Genomic DNA, 20,229 nt, shown 5'->3' on the forward strand with positions numbered 1-20,229 from the left:
AAGAAAGAGGGAGAGAGAGCTTTTTTTTTTTTTTTTTTTTTTTTTTTTCGGAGCTGGGGCCTTGCGCTCCCTAGGCAAGGGCTTTACCGCTGAGCTAAATCCCCAACCCCAGCTTTTTTAAAAAAAAATATTACACACACACACACACACACACACACACACACACACACACACACACATATATATATACACTCTGTAGCTGTCTTCAGACACACCAGAAGAGGGCATCCAATCTCATTACAGATGGTTGTGAGCCACCATGTGGTTGCTGGGATTTGAACTCAGGACCTCTGGAAGAGCAGTCAGTGTTCTTAACCACTGAGCCATCTCTCCAGGCCCCCCTTCCCAATTTAAACCTCTTCCTTTCTCTCTTTAAACCAGTGGTGTTTAATCCTCATCCCTTAAAAGTACTCTGAAAAGTGTTAAATAAGTATTTGCTGTTTTCACCCCGGAAGAAATTAACATGTGTTTGAGCTGGTTCTCTAACTGCATCTGTTTTGTCGTTGCTGTTCTGTTGTTTGTTTGCTGTTGTTGTTGTTTTTGAGACAGTGTCTCATGCATCCCAGGCTGGGATCAAGTTTACCAGGTAGCTGAGAAGATGATCTAGAACCTCTGATATTGCTTAACCCCACCTCCTGAGAGCTAGAATTAGGGGCCTGTGCCTCCAGTGCTAGGGCTTTGAGCGAGCTCGGCCAGAAACGCTACTGACTGAGCTATGTCTCCAGCTCCCTCTCCCTAGGTTTTACGAACTAGCTTTTGAAATTCCTCCCTAACACTTCTTGCAAGTAACCCATAATCCTGAGCTTATACAAGGTCAGTGACTGGGAAGCAGGACCAGGTAATTCCGACTACTTAAAAGGGATCCCAAAATGGCAAAGTCAAATGCTACTAAGAGACAGGCAGGTGCTGAGAACAAAGGGGGCAGATTGAGTGGGAAACCATCAAAGGAAAGAACACATCTGCTTAGTGGTGATTCCTTCCAGATACTTGTCAGGAGAGGACCTGGGGCCAATGTGGCCAGGTTTAGGGATTATGTGGTTTTTTTTTTCTTCTTCTTTTTTTTTTTTTCGGAGCTGGGGACCGAACCCAGGGGCCTTCATGGTTTGCTAGGGCAAGCGCTCTACCACTGAGCTAAATCCCCAACCCCAGATTTAGTGTTTTTATGTTAAGTGTGTGTGTGTGTGTGTGTGTGTGTGTGTGTGTGTGTGTGTGTGTGTGTGTGTATGTATGTATGTATGTATGTGGGGCGCATGTGTGCATGCATGTTAGTATGTGCACATGGATACAAGGCGCCCATGGTGGTCAGAAGAAGGCATCAGGCCCCCTGGAGCTGGAGTTAGGCAGTTGTGACCTGTCTGATGGAGATGTTCTCTGGAGTTGTCTTTTTTTTTCTTTCTGGAGCTGAGGACCAAATCCAAGGCCTTGCGCTGTTATATGTGTTCTTAACTGCTGAGCTATGCCTCCATCCTGTGGGTTTGGATTTTCGGTATTTTTAGAAACACTTTAATTATATCAGTTTTTGCCTGTACATATATCCATGCACCATATGTGCCTGGTGCCCTCAGAAGTCAGAAGAAAGCTCCAGATCCTCTGAAACTAGTTATGGATGGTCGTTAGTCCCCATGTAGGGGCCGAGAACCCAACCCAGATCCACTGGGTTTCATCAAGTGCTCCTAACCTCTGAGCTGTGTCTTTCATCCCATTCATTGTTTTATATGTATGGCTGTCTTGCCTGCACATATGTCTGCACACAACTGGTGCCTGCAAAAGACAGACGAGACCAATGAAGAGGATATTGGATCCCAAGGAACTGAAGTTACAGAGGGCTGTGAATTGCTACGTGGGTGCTGGATACCTAACCTGGGGCCTCTGGAAGAGTAGCCAATACTGTTAACAAGGAGGCTCTCTTTCTAGTCCAGGATATCATTTGTTGTCTGTCTTGAAACAGAGTTTCTCTATTATGGAACCCTGGCTGTCCTGGAACTCCTTTGTAGAACAGGCTGGACTTGAACTCACAGAGATCCACCTGCCTCTACCTCCTGAGTGCTGGGATTAAAGTCATCCCAAATTTGTTGTTGTTATTTTGAGACAGGACCTCACTACATAGGCCAGGTTGGCCTTGAACTCCCAGTTCTGCCTTTCCTCTTACATGCTGGAGTTACACGGGGAAGGCCACTCTGCTCAATGTCAAATCCTTTACTGACATCTCCGTTCATCTCTCTATCCCCTAACAGTGAATGTGTTTCCTTGCTGAAAACTGACATCGGGATGTAGCTCAGTTGGTAGAATGCTTACCTACTGCACATGCAGCCTTGGTCTTTGTCACCGTGTTAAAGCCAGGCATGGTGGTATATGATGTTTACCCTAGTGTTTGGGAGGTGACAGTAGGAGGATCGAGAATTCAAGGTCGTCGTCTTTGGCTATACACAGAGTTCTCAACTAGCCTGGGCTAGATAAGAGAGGTAGAAAGAAAGGAAAAGTTGGAAGAAGGAAGGAAGGAGTCGGGGAGAAAGGAGGGACTGGGATGGACATGGTTGTGTCTAGATATTTGGGACTTCATCTTAACTTCTCAAAATAGTATCTAAAAGTAAAATGGTCCAAGTCAAATGGCTTCTCACAACTGAATTTTCCTATTGTCTGTGCCAATCTCTCACTGCTACTGTATAGGAGTGGGGGGTTGGGGGGGTGAATGGGTGGGGGGTAGAGGGGTGAGGGTATGAGTGGGTGGGGTAGAGGAGTGGGAGGGTGAGTGGGTGGGGGTAGAGAGGTGGGGGTAGAGGGTGAGTGGGTGGGGGTAGAGAGGGTGAGTGGGTGGGGAGGTTGGGGGAGGATGGAAGCGTTCCACTCTCTTCCATTCCATTGCTAATATTAGGCTTTTAAAAAAAGCTGTTGATGAGAAAGAAATGATAATGTTTCTTCTTTTCCCTGAAGATTTGCTGTGTAGCCCAAACTGTTGCTAGTATCCTGGTTCATTGTTTAAAGGGATACAATGTATCCTGGTAGGCAGGTGTGATAGCAGCAGCAGGAGGTGGCTTGTCTGCAGAAACAGACGCTGCCACTCCACTCCCCTAACTTTCTCCTGTTTTTTGTTTTTGTTTTTTTTCTCTTTTCCTTTTTTCAGAGCTGGGGACCAAACCCAGGGCCTTGCGCTTGCTAGGCAAGTGCTCTACCACTGAGCTAAATCCCCAACCCCAGCTTTCTCCTGTTTAATGCACTCCTGAACCCCAAGTCTCCCTGGCTCAGTCAAATCTTTCTGGAAGCACCCTGATAGTCATACCCAGAGGTCGACTTCTATGACGATTCTAAGACAGTCCGGTTGACAAGGAAAATTAACCAGCATATAGACCCTGAACTTGCAAATTACCTGTCTCAGGATTCTGGGAGCGAGATGCAGGGGTGTGCCACCCACACACCTTCTATAGTGTACCTTTTTGTGTTGATTTTTAGAAACTGCTTTTTTAATTGTCTATGAGGGTAGGCAGCGAGAGGATATGGGGTATATGTGCACATTTATGTGTTGGGGTGCACATGCCTGTGCACGACCATATGGGGAAATTGGAGGAGGATATTAAGGTATCCTATATGGCTCTCTGTCCCATTCCTTTGAAGTAATCCTCCTGTTTCTGCTCCCCACAGCACTGTGGTTATAGGCTATCCCAAAACCCTTTCTGGGTTGGTTGGTACCTGGGTACTGGGATCCAAATTCAAAGTCATCATGGTTTGCACAGTAAACACTCTTAACTAACCACTGAGCAGTCTTTCCAGGACACATAGTTTACGTTTTTAACATATATTTATTATGCATAGCATACACATGTGCTATGTCATGAATGAATGGGAAAGAGAACTTTTGGGGTTCTGTCTTCCACTATATAGGTTCTGGACTGAACTCAGGTTCTCAGTCTTGGTGGTAAGCATCCTTACCTGACAAACCCACCATGTTGGCCCTAATGTATGCTTTTTCTTGTTTTCTTTTTGACAGAGGGTCTTATTTTGTAGTGTTGGCTAGCCTTGACCTCATAGAGATCCACCTGCCTCTGCCTCTTGAGTGCTGGCATCAAATCTTCTAATTTTTTTTTTTTTTTTTTTTTTTTGTAGTCCGGGTTCTTTATTTCCTTCTGTACACTAGGCCACGAATCTGTATGGAATGGGCTCCAGCAGCTCAGGCCCCTTCCCGTTAAGTCCTCATAGTGTGCCTCTCTGGGTGGCGTAGGCTGGCACTTCAGCTGAACCTAGGTGCCCTTCTCTTTGGCTTCCTTTTTCTTCTGATCGTTTTCCTTCACCCGCTTCAGGAAGCAGTCTCTGCTCTTCGAATGCTTGATGTGCTCAGTCCACACATTGATCCTCTTGGCCAGAATCTTGCCTTTAACTTGCTTGTTTATAATGATGCCCACCGCATGCTGGGTGACATTGTAGACTTCCGGTTTTGCCATGGTAACACTTAGGGGGCATTCCTTTTTGAACAGTGTCCATTCCCTTGAAGTCTACAATATCACCCTTCTTGTAGATTCGCATGTGTGTGGCCAAAGGCACAACTCCATGTTTCCTAAAAGGCCTAGGGAACATAAACCGAGTGCCTCTCCTCTTTCCTTTTGTGTTCATCATTTTGGTGAGTTACTGGAAGATGGCTGCCACGGTCGAACCTAATGTATGTTTTTAATAGGTGTCTTTATGCTCTGCTATGGGCTAGCCACTGTGCTACAGAAGACATATGTACAGTGTCCGTGCATGGGAACTACACTTAAGTCCTGGTTTGGTTCTGTGACTCTGGCTGTGATGTTGACACCATTACTCTCACCGTCCCCTGTCATTTACTGGGCCCTACGCTTAGGTTTCATGCATATAATCCTTTCAGCGAATCCTCACAGGAACCCTTCAGTCCAGGGGTTGGAGATTTAGCTCAGTGTAGAGCTTCCCTGAGAAGCTCAAGACCGTGGGTTACATCCCACCACTAGGGGTGGAGGTTGGGGTGGGAGGGAGAGGAATGAGATCCAGAAAGGTGGACTAACATGATCAAGGTCACATATCCGTTAAGTGCCTGAGGAGGAAGCAATTACTGTCCGACCCTTGCCTGGCTTGCTTCAGAAACATCAAAGATATGAGTTTAGAAGCCATTAGCTCCATCCCCAGTCTTCTGGGCCTCTCTCAGGTCACACAGGCTCATCCATGCTGAACCTGGGCACCTCGCCAAGTGACAACCATTAAGCCTGTCTCATGTACTTGGCCTCCATCCAAGCTCAGCGTCTTATTTCCTCTTGAAAGGGGCTCAGGAATACCACCTCTTTACCATCCAATAAATAATTTCTATTCCTTTAGTCTTTTTATACAGCCCCCTTCCAGCCCTCTTCCCCAAATAGCATCAAATTTCAAAGAACACCAAGCCCTCTTACTGGCAGGGCTCCCCACACTGACAATTGTTGCTTCCTTAGGACACCACAGGCCTGTGTAGGAGTTGGGTGTTTTCCTTCGGTGAGTTCGGGATTGGAAACCAGGACCCTGTGTATGCTTAGCAAGTGCAACACTCTCACTTTGTAGTTGAAGCTAGACTTGAACTTTTAATCTCTCTGCTTCTGCCACCTCCCAAGTGCTGAGATGAGAGAAACACTACATCATATCTGACTCTGTTTTTTTTTTTTTTTTTTTTTTTTTTTTTCGAGCTGGGGACCAACCCAGGGCCTTTATGCTTCCTAGGCAAGCGCTCTACCACTGAGCTAAATCCCCAACCCCTTTTTTTTTAATTTCATCTTTATGACAAACCTGGAAAGTGTCAAATATATATTTTACAGGTAGATAAATTGAGTTCTAAAGAGTGGCTTGCATTGGGTCACCTGCTAGATAAAGGAAGGAATTAGAAGTCAGGCCCCAAATTGTCTGTATCTTAAGTCTTTGTTGGATAGTCTGGAACTGTCCTGTGCCCTGTGATAGTCACAGGTGACAACTCAAACATAATCAGTAAACACGACTTAGTTCCTCAGGAGCTCTGGTATCATTTTGGAAACAGAGCAGCCACATGTAGCCAGTGGCTACCATATTGAATGGTGCCAATATAGGGTATTTCTACCACAGCCACAGTTCTGCCAGACAGCACTGTTCTAGAATGTCGGAGAAGAAGGGAAACTTGATGCTTTTGCCATGCCATGGGGAACCAGGCCATGCTATCGGCCAACCCTGTAGGAAGTTCATTAGAAGTTCCTTCCTGTAGGCAGGATCATCATCAAGGCCAGACGCCTTGGCACATGCCTTTAATCTCAGCACTCAGGAGATCTATAGATCAGGTTGATCTATGTGAATTTGAGGACAACCAGGTGTACATAGTAAGTTCCATGCAGAGTGAGACCCTGTCTCCAAAAATCATAGTAAAGCCAGCCATCGTGGTCTAGGGTAATAATAGCTCAGTGAGTTTGTTACTCAAGCATGAGGACCTGAGGTCCCTCCCCGGCACCCAGATTAAAAGGCCACATTGGGGGCTAGAGAGTTGGCTCAGTGGGTGATTGCTTTCGCAGAGGACCAAGGTTCAATTCCCAGCACCCAAGTGGCAGTTCACAACTGGATGTGTGCAACTCCAGTTCCAGTGAATATGATGCCTTCTTCCCGCCTCAGGAACCAGTCACTTAGATGCTGCACATGCATACGTGCAGGCAAACACTCCTATACATAACACAGTAAAGAAGTCGAAAAACAATCCAAAAGCCACGTGGTAGCATGCACTTGTAATCCCAGTGTTGGGAGTGCGGAATCCCAATAAAATGCTTTCTTTTATAAATTGCATTGGTCATGAGGTTTTTGCCAGAGCAATTGAAAAACAACTTATACAAAGAGGCAGAGGCAGGCAGATCTCTGAGTTCAAGGCCAGCCTGGGCTACAGAGTGAGTTCCAGGACACCCAGGGCTACACCGGTGAGAAACACTGTCTCAGGGAAAAGCAAGCGAGCAAGAAAACGAAACCATCACTACTAACAACAACAACAACAAAACAAACAAACAAACAAACAAACAAACCAAAAACGGTCTGGAAGGCCCTGGGTTCCATCCCCAGCACCTCATGAATGAATCAGAAGTTCCAGATTATTTTTGTTTTCATAGTGAATTTAGGGACAGCCCAGAATGGGAGAGGGTGGGAATAGTAATTAAAAGAACCAATAGGAGGGAAAAAAGGCAATTATTAGCCTTAGAAAATACCAAAAGATACAGAAGAGACAAACATAACATATATATTGCTTCACATGCTTGTAAATAACACATAATGTGCTTATAACTAATACTGGTGAGCTTTGAGTCAGTTTGGTAGGTATCTTTCTTTTTTTTCCTTAGATAGGGTTTCTCTGTGTCACCCCAGCTCTCCTAGACCTTGCTCTGTAGACCATGCTGGCCTCCAACTCAGGGATCTACCCACTTCTCCCTCAGGGATCCTTTTTGCTTTGATGGAAGGATAACCAGACTCCAAAGATGCTATGCAGTGAGGGTGACTTGATGTGTTTTCCGGTTTTCTTTCTTTCTTTCTTTTTTTTTTAAGAGTTATTTATTTTTTATTTATGTGAGTACACTGAAACGGTCTTCAGACCAGATAAGGGCATCCGTTCCCATTATAGATGGTTGTGAGCCACCATGTGGTTGCTGGGAATTGAACTCAGGAAGAGCAGTCAGTGTTCTTAACTGCTGAGCCATCTCTCCAGCCCTCAGGTTTTCAAATTATTATTCAGACCATCTAGTTGAGATGCCCACCATGATGTGCCCCCAGCCCAGCTAGTTAGGTATCTTTTTCTTATTACATTCTCTCTCTCTCTCTCTCTCTCTCTCTCTCTCTCTCTCTCTCTCTCTCTCTCTCTCTCTCTCTGTGAGTGTGTACACTATACATGTGTTGAGGTCAGAGGACAACCTAAGTTGTTTCTTTTTTGCCCAGTGGGTCCTGGAATCTACTGTTGTCAAGCGCCTTTACCTTCGAGCCATCAGAGCGTAGCATCATTTTCCTACATCTATGTGTTATTTTGGCTCTGTACCCAAGGGATGCTCATCCTCTGGCCTCCATTTCCGAAGTGCAGGACTACAGGCACAAGCCATCATGTGCAACCAAAGTTTTTTGATTTGATGGTAAGAGTAGTGAAACTCCAAGGACGCCATGCAGGGACGTGCTTAAGGTTTTAAATTATTGTTCGGGCCATAAAGTATATTAACAGAGAATAGGAATTTCAGTCTAGTCCAAAGATGCAGGTGATGTGGCCTGGCCTTGCTTGTGGTGCTGTCCCTGACAGTGGAGAAATACAGGTATATGAAAATCAGACTGTAGGACGCGGTGGCCGAATGGTAGTGACAGGTAGGGCATTAGGGATTTTCTTAAGGATTTGTCTTCATCCCTAGTTGGCCCTAATTGGGAGCCACTCAATACTAATCTGAGACCCAGATCAGACAACTGACCTGAAAGAGTTTTCGGAAGGGGAGGATGAAAGCGCGTAGTGTGAGACCAAGGTACTGTGCTCAGTTTCACAAACGAAGAAAATGAGGCACGCACGGAGTCTGGGACCTTAGAAGGGTCAGAGGGTTGGCGCACGCTGGGAACCTGGAAAGCGCCCTGGCACACTCGGTTCCGCCCCATCGGCGGACTGCTCATTTCAGAGGCCCAATAAAGTTATTGAAATTGACGCGGTTGCTAAGGAAGTGGGTCGCCGAGCCGGGTTGCTAAGGAAGTGAGCGGCCGCGGTCTCTCCCCATCCGGGGCAGCGGGGAATGGCTGAGCCCGGGGTTCGCCGCCGCCGCCCGCTCTCGGCTGCGGCCGCAGGTGAGTTCGGGATGCCGGGTCCCGGTGGGGCGCCCAGCGTAATCCCGGTGTCGTTGCTCTGCGAGCCGCAGCATCCTTTGCCCAGCCTCAGTGATATCTCTGACCACCCGGCTTCTTCTCGGGCGCGGCCGGCACGACCCCCCAGTATCGGCCTCCCCTGCCCGCTCCTCACGGCCGGTCCGGGGCCGTAATCCCAGGCTCTGCCTGAAAAGGCCTCTCAGGAAGCAAGTACCTGAGGTCCGAGCCTCAGGGCGGTGCCTGGCTCGCTGTGTGACCTTGGACAAACCCCTTGCCCTCTCTGGCAGCAGCAGACCTGTCTGTCCATTGGGGTCTTGACACTTGCTGGGGAGACGTGTACATGAAAGGGCTCCAAGTAGGAAGTGGGTGAACGGCCAGGGTACTCTGCGTGGGGACCAAGAGTCCTGTTTGAAGTCTGAGTGCTTGAGTTTGAGGCTGCAAAGGATGGCGTTGTCTTCTGCTCATCTGTAAATCAGATCATGGGATAATGCCCTTCCGTGGGAAGCAGGGCGTCTGGAGTAGCTTGGGAATGATGCTTGTTTTAAAAAAAAATCAACATGTTAATTGCATATAGCGGGTTTCATGATGTCGTTTCATTCGTGTGTATAATTATTTTATTCGTGTCCCCTTCCCACTGACCCTTTCCCTTCACTTTCTAGTCTCTTCTAATTCCATGCCCTAGCGCAGCTTACAAGAACTTGGTGAGGGGTTCTCTTCAGGAGCATGGGTGTTTTACCCGTGGCGACACTACAGAAGGAAATGCCTCCTACCCCCTCAATCACCAATAACTCATGTGAGGTGTCAGGTGTGGGGGTGTGGTGGTGGGGACACAACACCTCAGGAATGGGCGGGGTGTTGCGAGCCCCTCCCCCTAGCAACCGTTAACTGCCCATAAATCCTGGAGTAGGGGCGGGTCCTTGTGAGCCCCTCCCCCTCCACAAAACACGTGGTTAGTACTTATGACACTAATGGGATGGAGCCTTCCAAGAAGGGGAGGATGACTTGGAACCAGAAGGACTTAGGTGTGTAGCTTGCGCATACGGGTATTCCAGACACCCTGGCCATTCCCCACCCACAGAGGATGGAAGTTGTTGACCTCTTAAAGGGCACTGGTGAGAAGAAACCCAGAGATAAGGTTTTGTAGAAGGCGGGGGTGGGGTAGGTGGGGGGGGCGGTTATGGTTTCGTTCAATAATTGTGCCATGTCTGTCACCCGACATATTTATAACGAGAATAGGAGTATTTCTCTCTTCTGAGAAGTGCTTAGAGCAGTAGCGATCATTTGGAACTCGATGATTAAGAAGTTCTTTGAGGCGTATTATCTCATTTAATCATCACAGACTGTGTCAGGCAGCTGGTGATGTCACCCGGTATTGTCGATGAGGAACCTGTGCCTGAGAAAAGGAAATGGCTTGCCTAAGGCTCGGAGGCTTACGGTGTGATGGAGCTGGAGGGGCCTTTTACTCCCTACTCCCCGATGCCTCTGGTTTCTCAACAGTAACTGCTAGAAGGCCACAAGGGTATTTTGGGTTGCTTCTAATTGCTTTGGCTAGAAGTTGTTCTCCCAATGGCATGGAAACAAGCTCTCAGAACAAAAGGCTTTGCTTGTTTTAGTTTGTTCCTAGCATATATTCATTTTCCCCTAATAAATTTGACAGACTTTTAAAAATACTGTTACTGTAGTTTGTGTATGAGTACCAGCATATGCTATGGTGTGTGGAGGTAAGAAGTCGGCTTTGTGGAGTCGATTCCTTCCACCTTTATGTGGGCCCTGGGGATCAAACTCCATGGACTCAGGGTAGTCAGGCCTGTGTGGCAAGTGCTTTCCCTGCTGAGCCATCTCCCCTGACCCGTTGCGACTCTTAAATCTATGTTATAATATGTTTTGATCATACTCATCCCCATTACCTTCCTACTCCTGCTGATCCCCCCTCTTCCCACATTGTCCCCCTTTCATATCTCCCCACTTCCCTGATGACCCAGCCAGTCTAGTTAGGATCGCTTATAGAAACATAGGTGAGGGGTTATTATAAGAGCACAAGCAACTTACTAGTGTTTCCATGCCTGAAGAAGTGCCTCTTTCTCAGCAAACATCGACTGCCTGTAAATGCCTAGTGGAGTGGGGCCTTATGAAGCCCTAACCCTTCTGTGACTAGACATTGATGGCCTTCTGCACACACAGGCACAGCTGCTGGGAGCTCCCAGGGCCACAGCCATGTCCTACCCAAAGACAGCGTTCCCCACACGCCACTCCCCTTCTTCCGCCCCCTCTGCTGTGATGGTCTCTGAACCTTGGGTGGGGGTGTTAAATGCTCCCATTGAGGCTGAGTACTCAAGAGTCCCTTACCTCCAGCACCTTGGCCATTTATGAGCCTCAGTAACCATGACCCACTGCAAAATAAGCATCTGTGAGCAAAGCTGACCCCCTACTAATCTATAGGCACGAACCTAAATCTTTAGAAAGCGGTTTGGCAGACACAGCACATCCATTTAGCAGCACAACAGCAGTGACTCGGCCACTAGAGCCTATGTCCTCTCCAGACCTGGGCTTTGACCAGGCTCTCGGACTAGATGGGAATTGCCATCTGTGGAGAAGGCCGCAGTGTAAGCTGTTGGTTACCCTGTAACTGCCGTGGCACTATTGCTGGGCAGCTCATTATTGTAGCGTGAAGTACCCACAACTGAGTGACACTGTTGACGTGAGTTCTTTCCTAGCAGGCTGCATAGCATCGTCAACCCTGTGAGCCACAGCCAGCAGCAGGGAAGCATCCAGCTCGTTTCGGCTTGGTTTCTCTTTGTCAGGAAATCAAAGCTTGTAGTGTCTTTAGCAACAAGGTCTTACATCTCATAATGTTGGGCAACTAGCAGCAGTGGCGTTAGCCTGTTTTGGGTACCTCAAGGGCATCTCTGGTGATGTGAATGGGACCACTGAGACATCCAGGCTTAATTGAACAGCTGCCTGTTTCTTGGCCTGTACAGTAAGTGACAGCCAAGGCTAGACTACTGCATCTCCTTTTAGTAATAAATCCCCTTTTAATAAACACTGTCATCCTCCGTTCTGTTCCTTTAGCAAACCCAGACCAATAGAGCACCATTCTCCAGCAGTTCATGGTGAGGTAGCCCACCCCGACACTAACATTTGCCTGTAATAATTTGTGGCTGTGAACTGCTTGGTACATTTGGTAAATGTTAGCTGTCATTGTTGGGGCTTAACCTAGCACGTGTACTGTACTTCATATTCTGTTAGTGGTTGGTGAGTGAGCATAGTGTGGTTATAATCTCAGGTCTGTCAGAGATCCTCAGAAGCATGAAGCAGTTGTCATCGTGGCATTAGTGGATGTCGGTATTATTGCAGGCTTTCTCCAGGAACCAGGACCTCCTTACCAGGATGGACTGCAAAGAAAGGAGAAATCTGGTGCAGCGGGATGTAGCTCAGTTGGTAAAATGCTTGCCTATCATACATGAACCCTGGATGTCTCCTCTAGTGCCACATAGACACTGGCATGGTGGCTCATGTCTGTGATCCCAGAACTCGGGTGCTGAAGGACGATCAGAAGTTCAAGGCCACCCTGCCTATATATCAAAGTGTGGGGTCAGTCTGAGCCACACGAGGCCCTATTTATGTTTGTTTTAATGAGGAAACTGGTTAATTGGAGGTTTTGTTGCTTGGGACCAAATTCAGTAAATGTTTATTACATTTTTCTATCCCAGGGATGGACAGGATGTTGTATCTCCATGGCCTGGAAGGAACCCAGAGCTTAATTTGCAAATAATCGTCATTTGACAGTATTTGATCTCCTACCCTTCAGGTGTCAGGTTTGCTGGGGCCTTGTACAAGCATTCCACTAACCAGCCCCATCTCTGGCCTCTTGGTTTTTGTTTAAGGTTGCCCTGGCTAGCCTCTAATTCCCGGGCTCAAGTGATCTTGTCACCTTAGCTTCCTGAGCACATGAAACTGTAGGCGTATGTTAACACACCTGCCTTGACTTGTCAATGGATTCATGGGTTGTGTTTGTGTTGGCCGTAAAGTAAAGCCCTGCTGTCTTCTGCTGCGTCCTGAGATGTCTGCTAGGCACCCAGGGTGGGAACTAGTAGTGGGGAGGAAGTGGTGGGGGGAGTAGGGAACCTCAGATTGCTCCTACATCTTTTTCCTTCCTTGTTATCGTTCCCTTCCCCCTCCTTTTCCTTTCTCCTCTTTTTTTTTTTTTTTTTTTTTTTTTTGGGTTTTTTTTTTCGGAGTTGGGGCCCGAACCCAGGGCCTTGCACTTCCTAGGCAAGCGCTCTACCACTGAGCTAAATCCCCAACCCCTTCTCCTCTTTTTCTAGTTCTTTTTTTAAAAAAGATTTATTTATTTAATGTATGTGAGTACACTGTTGATCCCTTCAGACACCAGAAGAGGGCATCAGATCCCATTACAGATGGTTGTGAGACACCATGTGGGTGCTGGGAATTGAACTCGGGACCTCTGGAAGAGCAGTCAGTGCTCTGAACCGCTGAGCCATCCCTCCAGCCCCTAGTTCTTTTTTTTTTTTTTTTTTTTTTTAGATTTCTTTTTATTTTCTGTGCATAGATTGCTCCTACATCTTTTTCCTTCCTTGTTATCTTTCCCTTCCCACTCCTTTTCCTTTCTCTTCTTTTTCTATTTTTTTTTAAAGATTTATTATTTTCTGTGCATTGGTTTGCCTGCATGTATGTTTGTGTGAGGGGCCATGGCGGTGTGAGCTGCCATGTGGGTGCTGGGAATTGAACCCAGGTCCTCTGGAAGAGCAGCCAGTGCTCGTAACTACTGAGCCATCTCTCCAGCCCTTTCAGTGTCTTCTTGTCTTTCTGCGGTCCTGTTATGTAGCCTGGGTTGGCCTTGAACTAGCTCTCCTGCATGCCAGGTTCATACACATTTCACCTATGGATTTTCAGGTCGCTGAGGAAGAACCTTGTCTTGTGATAGTTGACACACTGCTGTCTGTATGGATCTTGGTGCTTCCGAGTTCCGAAATGGGTCTTTATTTGGTCTCACTGGTCCCCTTTGAGGAAGGTGAGGTGCAGATTAAACTCTGCAGTGGACAATGGGGGAACTCCTAGGAAGAGAAGCCATTGCTGCTGGGAAGTAGCCCACCTCACACTGGTGTCCACGTCTTCAGACTCCAGGCACAGTGCTCTGCTTGCAGTGTTTATATGGCTTCATTTGTGGGACACTGACTGAGCAATTGGTAGGTGGCAGCCCTGTACAGCGCAAGGATATGACAGCGAAGAGATGGCTAAGGTCCTTGTTCTCACAGTTACATTCAGCAGGTATAACCCCAAAACCAAAAAGTAGAGACAAGGGGATTTGAACTGGAGAAGTACAATGGAGACAGTGGCATAGTAGTGGGCTAGAAAGTCACTTCTCCAGGGATGGGGAGGAACACTGCTGCTTTAATTGGGGGAGGTGGTGACATTCTGTTGAGGTTTACTCTCCGGAAGGGTTTACTGTTTGAAGGTTTACCAGAAGGAAAAAGACTCCAAAGTGGACATGAGCTTGCTGATTCCACAAACTGCAGAAAGTAGCTGTGATGGGGTGAGTGGAGAGGTGGCTAGGAGAGCGGGGCGTGGGGGGGTCTACTATAGACTTGGACTAGAGGCATCTAAAAGCCATGGGACCACTGAAGGCTTCTGAGAATGTGTCATGATCTAGGTGTTCTTGTTGGTGTCAGTTTTTTAATGTGTATGGGTGTTTTGCGTGCGTGAATGCCATGTGCCTACAAAGGCCAGAGGGAGTGTTGGACCTCCTCAAACTGGAATTACAGAGGGTTGTGAGCCACTGTGTGTTCTGGGACTTTTGGAAGAACACTTACTGAGTCATCTCTATAGACCTTAGTTGATGTTTTAAATAATTTTTAAGACAGGGTCTCTCGTAGCCTAGATTAACCTTAAGTTCTATATGTAGTCCATGAAGGATGGATCAATCGAACTTTTTTTTTTTTTTTTTGGTTCTTTTTTTGGAGCTAGGGACCAAACCCAGGGCCTTGCACTTGCTAGGCAAGCGCTCTACCACTGAACTAAATCCCCAATCCCTCAATCGAATTCTGATTCTTTTACCTATCTCCTGTGTCCTGGGGTTATAGGTGTTTGCTACTACACCAGATCACGTGGGCCTAGGGACCGAACTCAGAAGCTGTGTATGCTGGATAAGGTCTCTACTTACTGAGCCACATCCCTGGCCCCTGGTTTTCTGTTTTGTTTTTAAATCACTTGGAGGGCTAACGGTGAGGTTCAGGGTAGAGTGTTCTTGAGGTGTGCTTTTGCCCTCCGTTCCAGCACCAGTGTCACTAAAGGAAACACAAAAAAAAGTGAAATCATCTGGCCTCTGTGGATGCTGAGTTTGAGAGAGCTTTAAGTGCCAGCCAGAAGACTAGGTAGGAGGTTAGTAAGATGGTGGTGGCCTTAGGGTGGTGGCAGGAGATGGCTATATTTTGGAGTTGGCCAGTAAGGTGGAAGGATTAAGGGTGACTCCTAGGTTTTTGGCCCAAGCAATTAAGTTTAGATGTTAGAGGTGCCATCCACCTCTAAAACGATTAGCGTCTCTGGTGAGGCGCCCTGAGGGAACAACTGAATTATTGCAAGAGGCCCAAGTTGCTAACAGTACCTTAGCTCCTTGAGAAGGAACCCTCAGCTCCTGCTGAAGGAAGGCAGCCTGGAGGCCCTGACAGTATTGCACCTTTGGCACCCAGACCTGCTTTTCCCAGGCTGGCTCCATGCCCAGCTGTGGAGCAGTAAGTGGGTGCTCTGCTGGGGTCCTGTTTACCTATCTCTGGCTGTTTTAGTCTCTGTCCTGACCTGAGGAGCTTTGCTGATGGAGGTTGGAAGGTGCCTAGCCAGCTCTGGGGGACAGCATAGACTCACTAGCACAGCTTACTCCCCACACCTCAGATGGTCATGCTCTCCCTGCCAAAATGCCTCTTTCCTGGCTGCTGAACAGTAGGTCTAAAGGTTCAGAGCTTTTTAGACAGGGGAAGGCTTTGTAAAGCTGCTGTATTCTGCCAAAATTCCTAGAGGACTCTTGAAAGTAGTAGCTTGTCCAAGAAAGGGCTCCAGGCCTCCTTTTACGTGTACTAGGAAAGGCCTTCGTACATTTGGCAGTCAGTGAGGCCCATTCACCATTGTGGGACTCACAACTGCACTGGCTGCTCCAAGGAGCTCTGGTGGGTTTTGTTGCTCCTTCTTGGGTCTCATCAGCTGATCCTCAGTAGTGGCCACAGGGAGGGTGGGTTGTCCTAGGCTTCAGGTAAGGACACTGAGATCCCTAGAAGTCAGCCCTTTGTGCTAGTATATTAAAGTTCCTGCTAAGGGTTGAGGTAGGTAGATTTCTGCTGGTCCAAGGGTGCTGCGCATGGCAGAGGTACTTCTTGAAAATGCATAGTCTAGGCCTAGATTGGAGAAGTCAGGGTCTGGATTTCACTATGATCCGTTCATCAAGATCAGAGGCAAAACTATGGTTTGCTTCTGCTTCTCTCCAGTCAGGCCACAGAAGCTGAACCCAGTGCAGCGATGGCCAAGAAAGAGGAGATGTGGAAGATCTGAGGGTGGGGCCACAAACAGCGGGGGAATTTAGGGTGGAGTTGTTCACATAGCTGGATGATCTGGAGGAGCTGTGTCGTCGCCTGGTGACAGTCTCGATCCTCCAAGCTGACCAGCACAGATTGCTCACGCACCAGTACCCTCACTCGCTCTCTCGCTCACTCAGTCACTCACTCACTCACTAACTCTGTCTCTCTGGAGGGTCCTGCCTAGCTCAGGGGGACACTCACCCGTGCACAATGGAGCAGGGTACCCACCACTTCTCTTGAGTGGCACAAACAGTCCCTCAAGTAACTGTTGTCACCATCATCTGGGTATCCAAGATCTGAGTTGTCAAATCCATCTTTTGGGGTCACCTTTCTTAACCTTCAGAGAGAAAACCCTACAAAGGCAAAAGAAGTACAAGCCCTGACCTAAGACCCTAGAAGGCAAGGGTTATGCAAGGGCAAGAAGCCCCACACCTCAGGGCCTAGAAGACAAGACATATGCACACCCCTCACCCCCTTCACTATGCACAGAGCTGGAGACCATGTAGCAGCTGCAGGAGTGGCTGTGCCTGCACACAAGCATGGAGGACACAGTCAAGGTCTAAGGTCACCCCAACTGTAAAACACGAAGCTGGCTCAGAACAAAACAAGACGCGCCAGGACTTGGCAATACCAGTCAGCTGATAGCGTGGAGCTAGCTAAGCTAACGTCTGCTGAACCAAGCTTGCAGGCCCTGCTTTCATTTGGTCCTCAGCAGTCTTGCACAGGAACTAACTGTTCCTCCCAGTTCCCGGAAGAGGGAAGTAGAGCCCATACGAGTCGAATACTTCCCCGAAGATGCTGATCCCAAGTCCACTGCTTTGCCTACTATTTGCTTCCCTCTAAGAACTTTATTTATTATTATGCATAGTGTGTGTATATGTGCACGTGTGTGCCACGGTGCACCTGTGAAGGTCAGAGGACTTTCGTAGAGTCAGTTCTCTCCTATCTTTATATGGGTTTCAGGGGTCCAACTCCCTCATCCACTGAACCATTGAGCTGGCCTTCTACTGCTTGCTCCCTCCCTCCCTCCCTCCTTCCCTCCGTCCCTCCCTCCTTCCCATAGAACCCGGAGCCTCTTGTGTGCTGAGCACATGCTCCACCACCTAGGGACATCCTCCACCCCATCTGCTTTTGAGATGAGCAGTGACCACAGCATCCATTTGTAGGGACTTTGTCTTCTGGGTAACTAGTTGGAAATGCTAATAGCAACCAAGTGCAGTGGCCCTTGGTTATAATCCTAGCACTCAGGAGGAAGAGGCAGAAGGGGCAGGACTTTGGGGGTTACACAGTTCCTTTGAGGTTAGCAGGCATTATAAGAGACCCCATCTCAACAAACAGACCAACCAAAGAGTGACTTCAAAGCATGTTTGAGGAGATGGGAAACCCCTTGGGCTGTTTTAAAGTAATGACAAATCTTCTCAGTATTTGATGGATGAGGCCACAGACAGACCCAGCTTTGGGCCAATTAGGCCAGCCTTATTTGAAATAGTCTAGCTGCAGGCCTCACTTGGCTGAAGCTGGAGCCTTGAGCTTCTTTTCTGAGTCGCTTAACCCTCAGCTCACTTAGTTGCCTGTTACATGTACATGGGGGGAGGCGGGACCCAGAAACCCTTCATTCAGTACCTTTAGAAAAGCTTCCTGGTTCAGGGCTGGTAAGATGGCTTAGCTGATAAATGTGCCCAACGGCCTGTGTTCAAGGCCAGAGACACACACAGTGGACAGAGAGAATCAGGTCCTGCAAATTGTCCTCCACACGTGCACTGTGATTCACCCATGGCTGCACACACCAAATAGATTAAAACAATATTTTTAAAAAAGGCTGTGGCTCATACCTTTAACCCAGCACTCAGGAGGCTGAGGCAGGTGGATCTCTGTGAGTTCAAAATCATCCTGGTCTACATAGTAAGCTTTAGGGCATTCAGGCTAAATGGTAAGATTTTATCTCAAACTCATCTCTCAAATTAAAAAATATTTTAAAAGATTATTGGCCAAGCCTATGATATCACAGAAAATTCTGTCACTTGTATTGTGACGTGGGGAAATAAGTCAATCTGCCTGGACTAAAGTGTCTGTCTCTCTCTTTGTATGTTTAAGTATGTCTATAGCTGCATACACAAAAACATGACTGACTGGGCCTTGAGGAGGACATCTTCTCCCTTGGTGCCTCTATGCTGGGCTTTCTCCCAGACCTTGTGGGTGGGGCACTCGGCGTTTCTGCAGGCATCCAGTGAGCCCTCCTGTTGGTACCGTGGGTCTGCATTTCATCTTGAGGTGGGAGTGTTTAAGGATCAGTTAATCCTGATGACACATTGTGTCTCTTCACTCTGTCACCTGATTGCAGACACTGAGCTCACTGCCAGCCAGCAGATCTATCTTTAGTGTACAGATGTAGTTACATCATAATTTGCATTAGAGATCTTTCTCCCACCAGTGATAATGGAATGGGGTTGATTTGCTTTTAAAGTTTGGGCGTGTGTTACAGCACATTGATTTCCTTACACTAGAGCACAGTAGAGATGTGGCTGTGGTCCAGGTGAAGTAGAAAGATGGCTGAGGTTTGGGACATTAATGAACTGTTACCCACGCTGGGGTCCGTCATAGCATCTTCAGCCCTGGTTTCAGAGGGGCTGTGTAGGCTTCTGTGTAGGAGACAAGATGGGCAGAATAGGAGCTCAGAGCACAGTCTCTAGCAGCCCAGGGGTGGTGACAGTCATCACTCAGAGCACAAAGCTCGTTGGTAAACTGTGGACTGTACAGTGTCATCCAAGGTAACTGAGAGGACTATGAGCAGGCAGTCTTTGGTTTTGCAGGATGAAGTAAGGGAGCGGAGAGCTGACAGGCAGTGTCTCCCTTGCTGGTGCTCACTGGCCAGGCAGCCTTTTTTAAAGGGGAAATTGTCCTGTTTTTTTTTGTTTTTTGTTTTTTTTTGGTTCTTTTTTTCGGAGCTGGGGACCAAACCCAGGGCCTTGTGCTTCCTAGGCAAGCGCTCTACCACTGAGCTAAATCCCCAACCCCGAAATTGTCCTGTTTTAAGAAAGTAAAATTTTCAGGAGGTGGTGGTACACACCTTTAATTCCAGCACTTGGGAGACAGAGGAAGGCAGGTCTCTGAGTTAGAGGCCAGCTTGGTCTATAGAGCGAGTTCCAGGACAGCCAAGGCTAGACAAAGAAAATCTGTCTTGGGAGGGGGAAAAAGAAAAGAATTCTTTCTTTCTTTCTTTTTTTTTTTTTAGAAGAATTCTTTCTAATCAGGAAAAATCAAGGAATCATGAGAAGATCAAAGTAAGGTTCAGAAATGATCCATTAGCGTGCTAATGCCATGAAGTGTGTTTTCCCTTGGAGATGTGCAGGCCCTGCCTGCTGCCAGTGAGGCTGTTTCCAGGGTGAGGGATTGCAATGCCACGGAGAGGACCGGGTGCCGTCCTCGTGCACATCGCCCGTGGTCCACATTTCTGAGTGTTTGTTGTTCGATTGTTGTTATGGTGTTAGAGACTAAAAATAGTGCCTTGCGTACTGGACCCTGATCTGCGTCCCCAGCCACTTGTTACTTTTGTTGTGAGACAGGGTCCCACTGAGTTACTCTTGAACTCAAGCTGGCCTTGACTCTCCTGTGTGCTTGCCTAAGCCTCCCCGGAACTGAGTGTGTTCTAGTATGGTTGGAGGTAGGTATTTATACTTTCAACCATAATTAAAAGAAATTATTCAGTGAAAAGCCAGAGAATGTTTTTTCCTCCCTCCCATTTTGGAACCCCAAGCACCATGACCCACACCCCCAGCCTACACGAGCGTTAGGTCATCTCCTTCACCTTAGCCCAAGATTCTCCACCCGTGGGGCTGACCCCTTCGGGGTGGACTGG

General features: G+C 47.6%; 1 protein-coding gene across 1 annotated transcript in view; it reads left to right on the top strand.

The window, feature by feature from the left end:
- The first annotated feature begins 8,677 nt into the window (after positions 1-8,677).
- Positions 8,678-20,229, top strand: part of Kif3b (kinesin family member 3B) — a 39,576-nt gene continuing 28,024 nt past the window's right edge. Inside the window, exon 1 of the mRNA XM_032904471.1 lies at positions 8,678-8,772. The gene's annotated coding sequence lies outside the window, so the exon portion shown is untranslated. The remainder of the gene's footprint in view (positions 8,773-20,229) is intronic.

Source organism: Rattus rattus, chromosome 5 (assembly GCF_011064425.1).
Source record: "Rattus rattus isolate New Zealand chromosome 5, Rrattus_CSIRO_v1, whole genome shotgun sequence".
Lineage (NCBI taxonomy): Eukaryota > Metazoa > Chordata > Mammalia > Rodentia > Muridae > Rattus > Rattus rattus.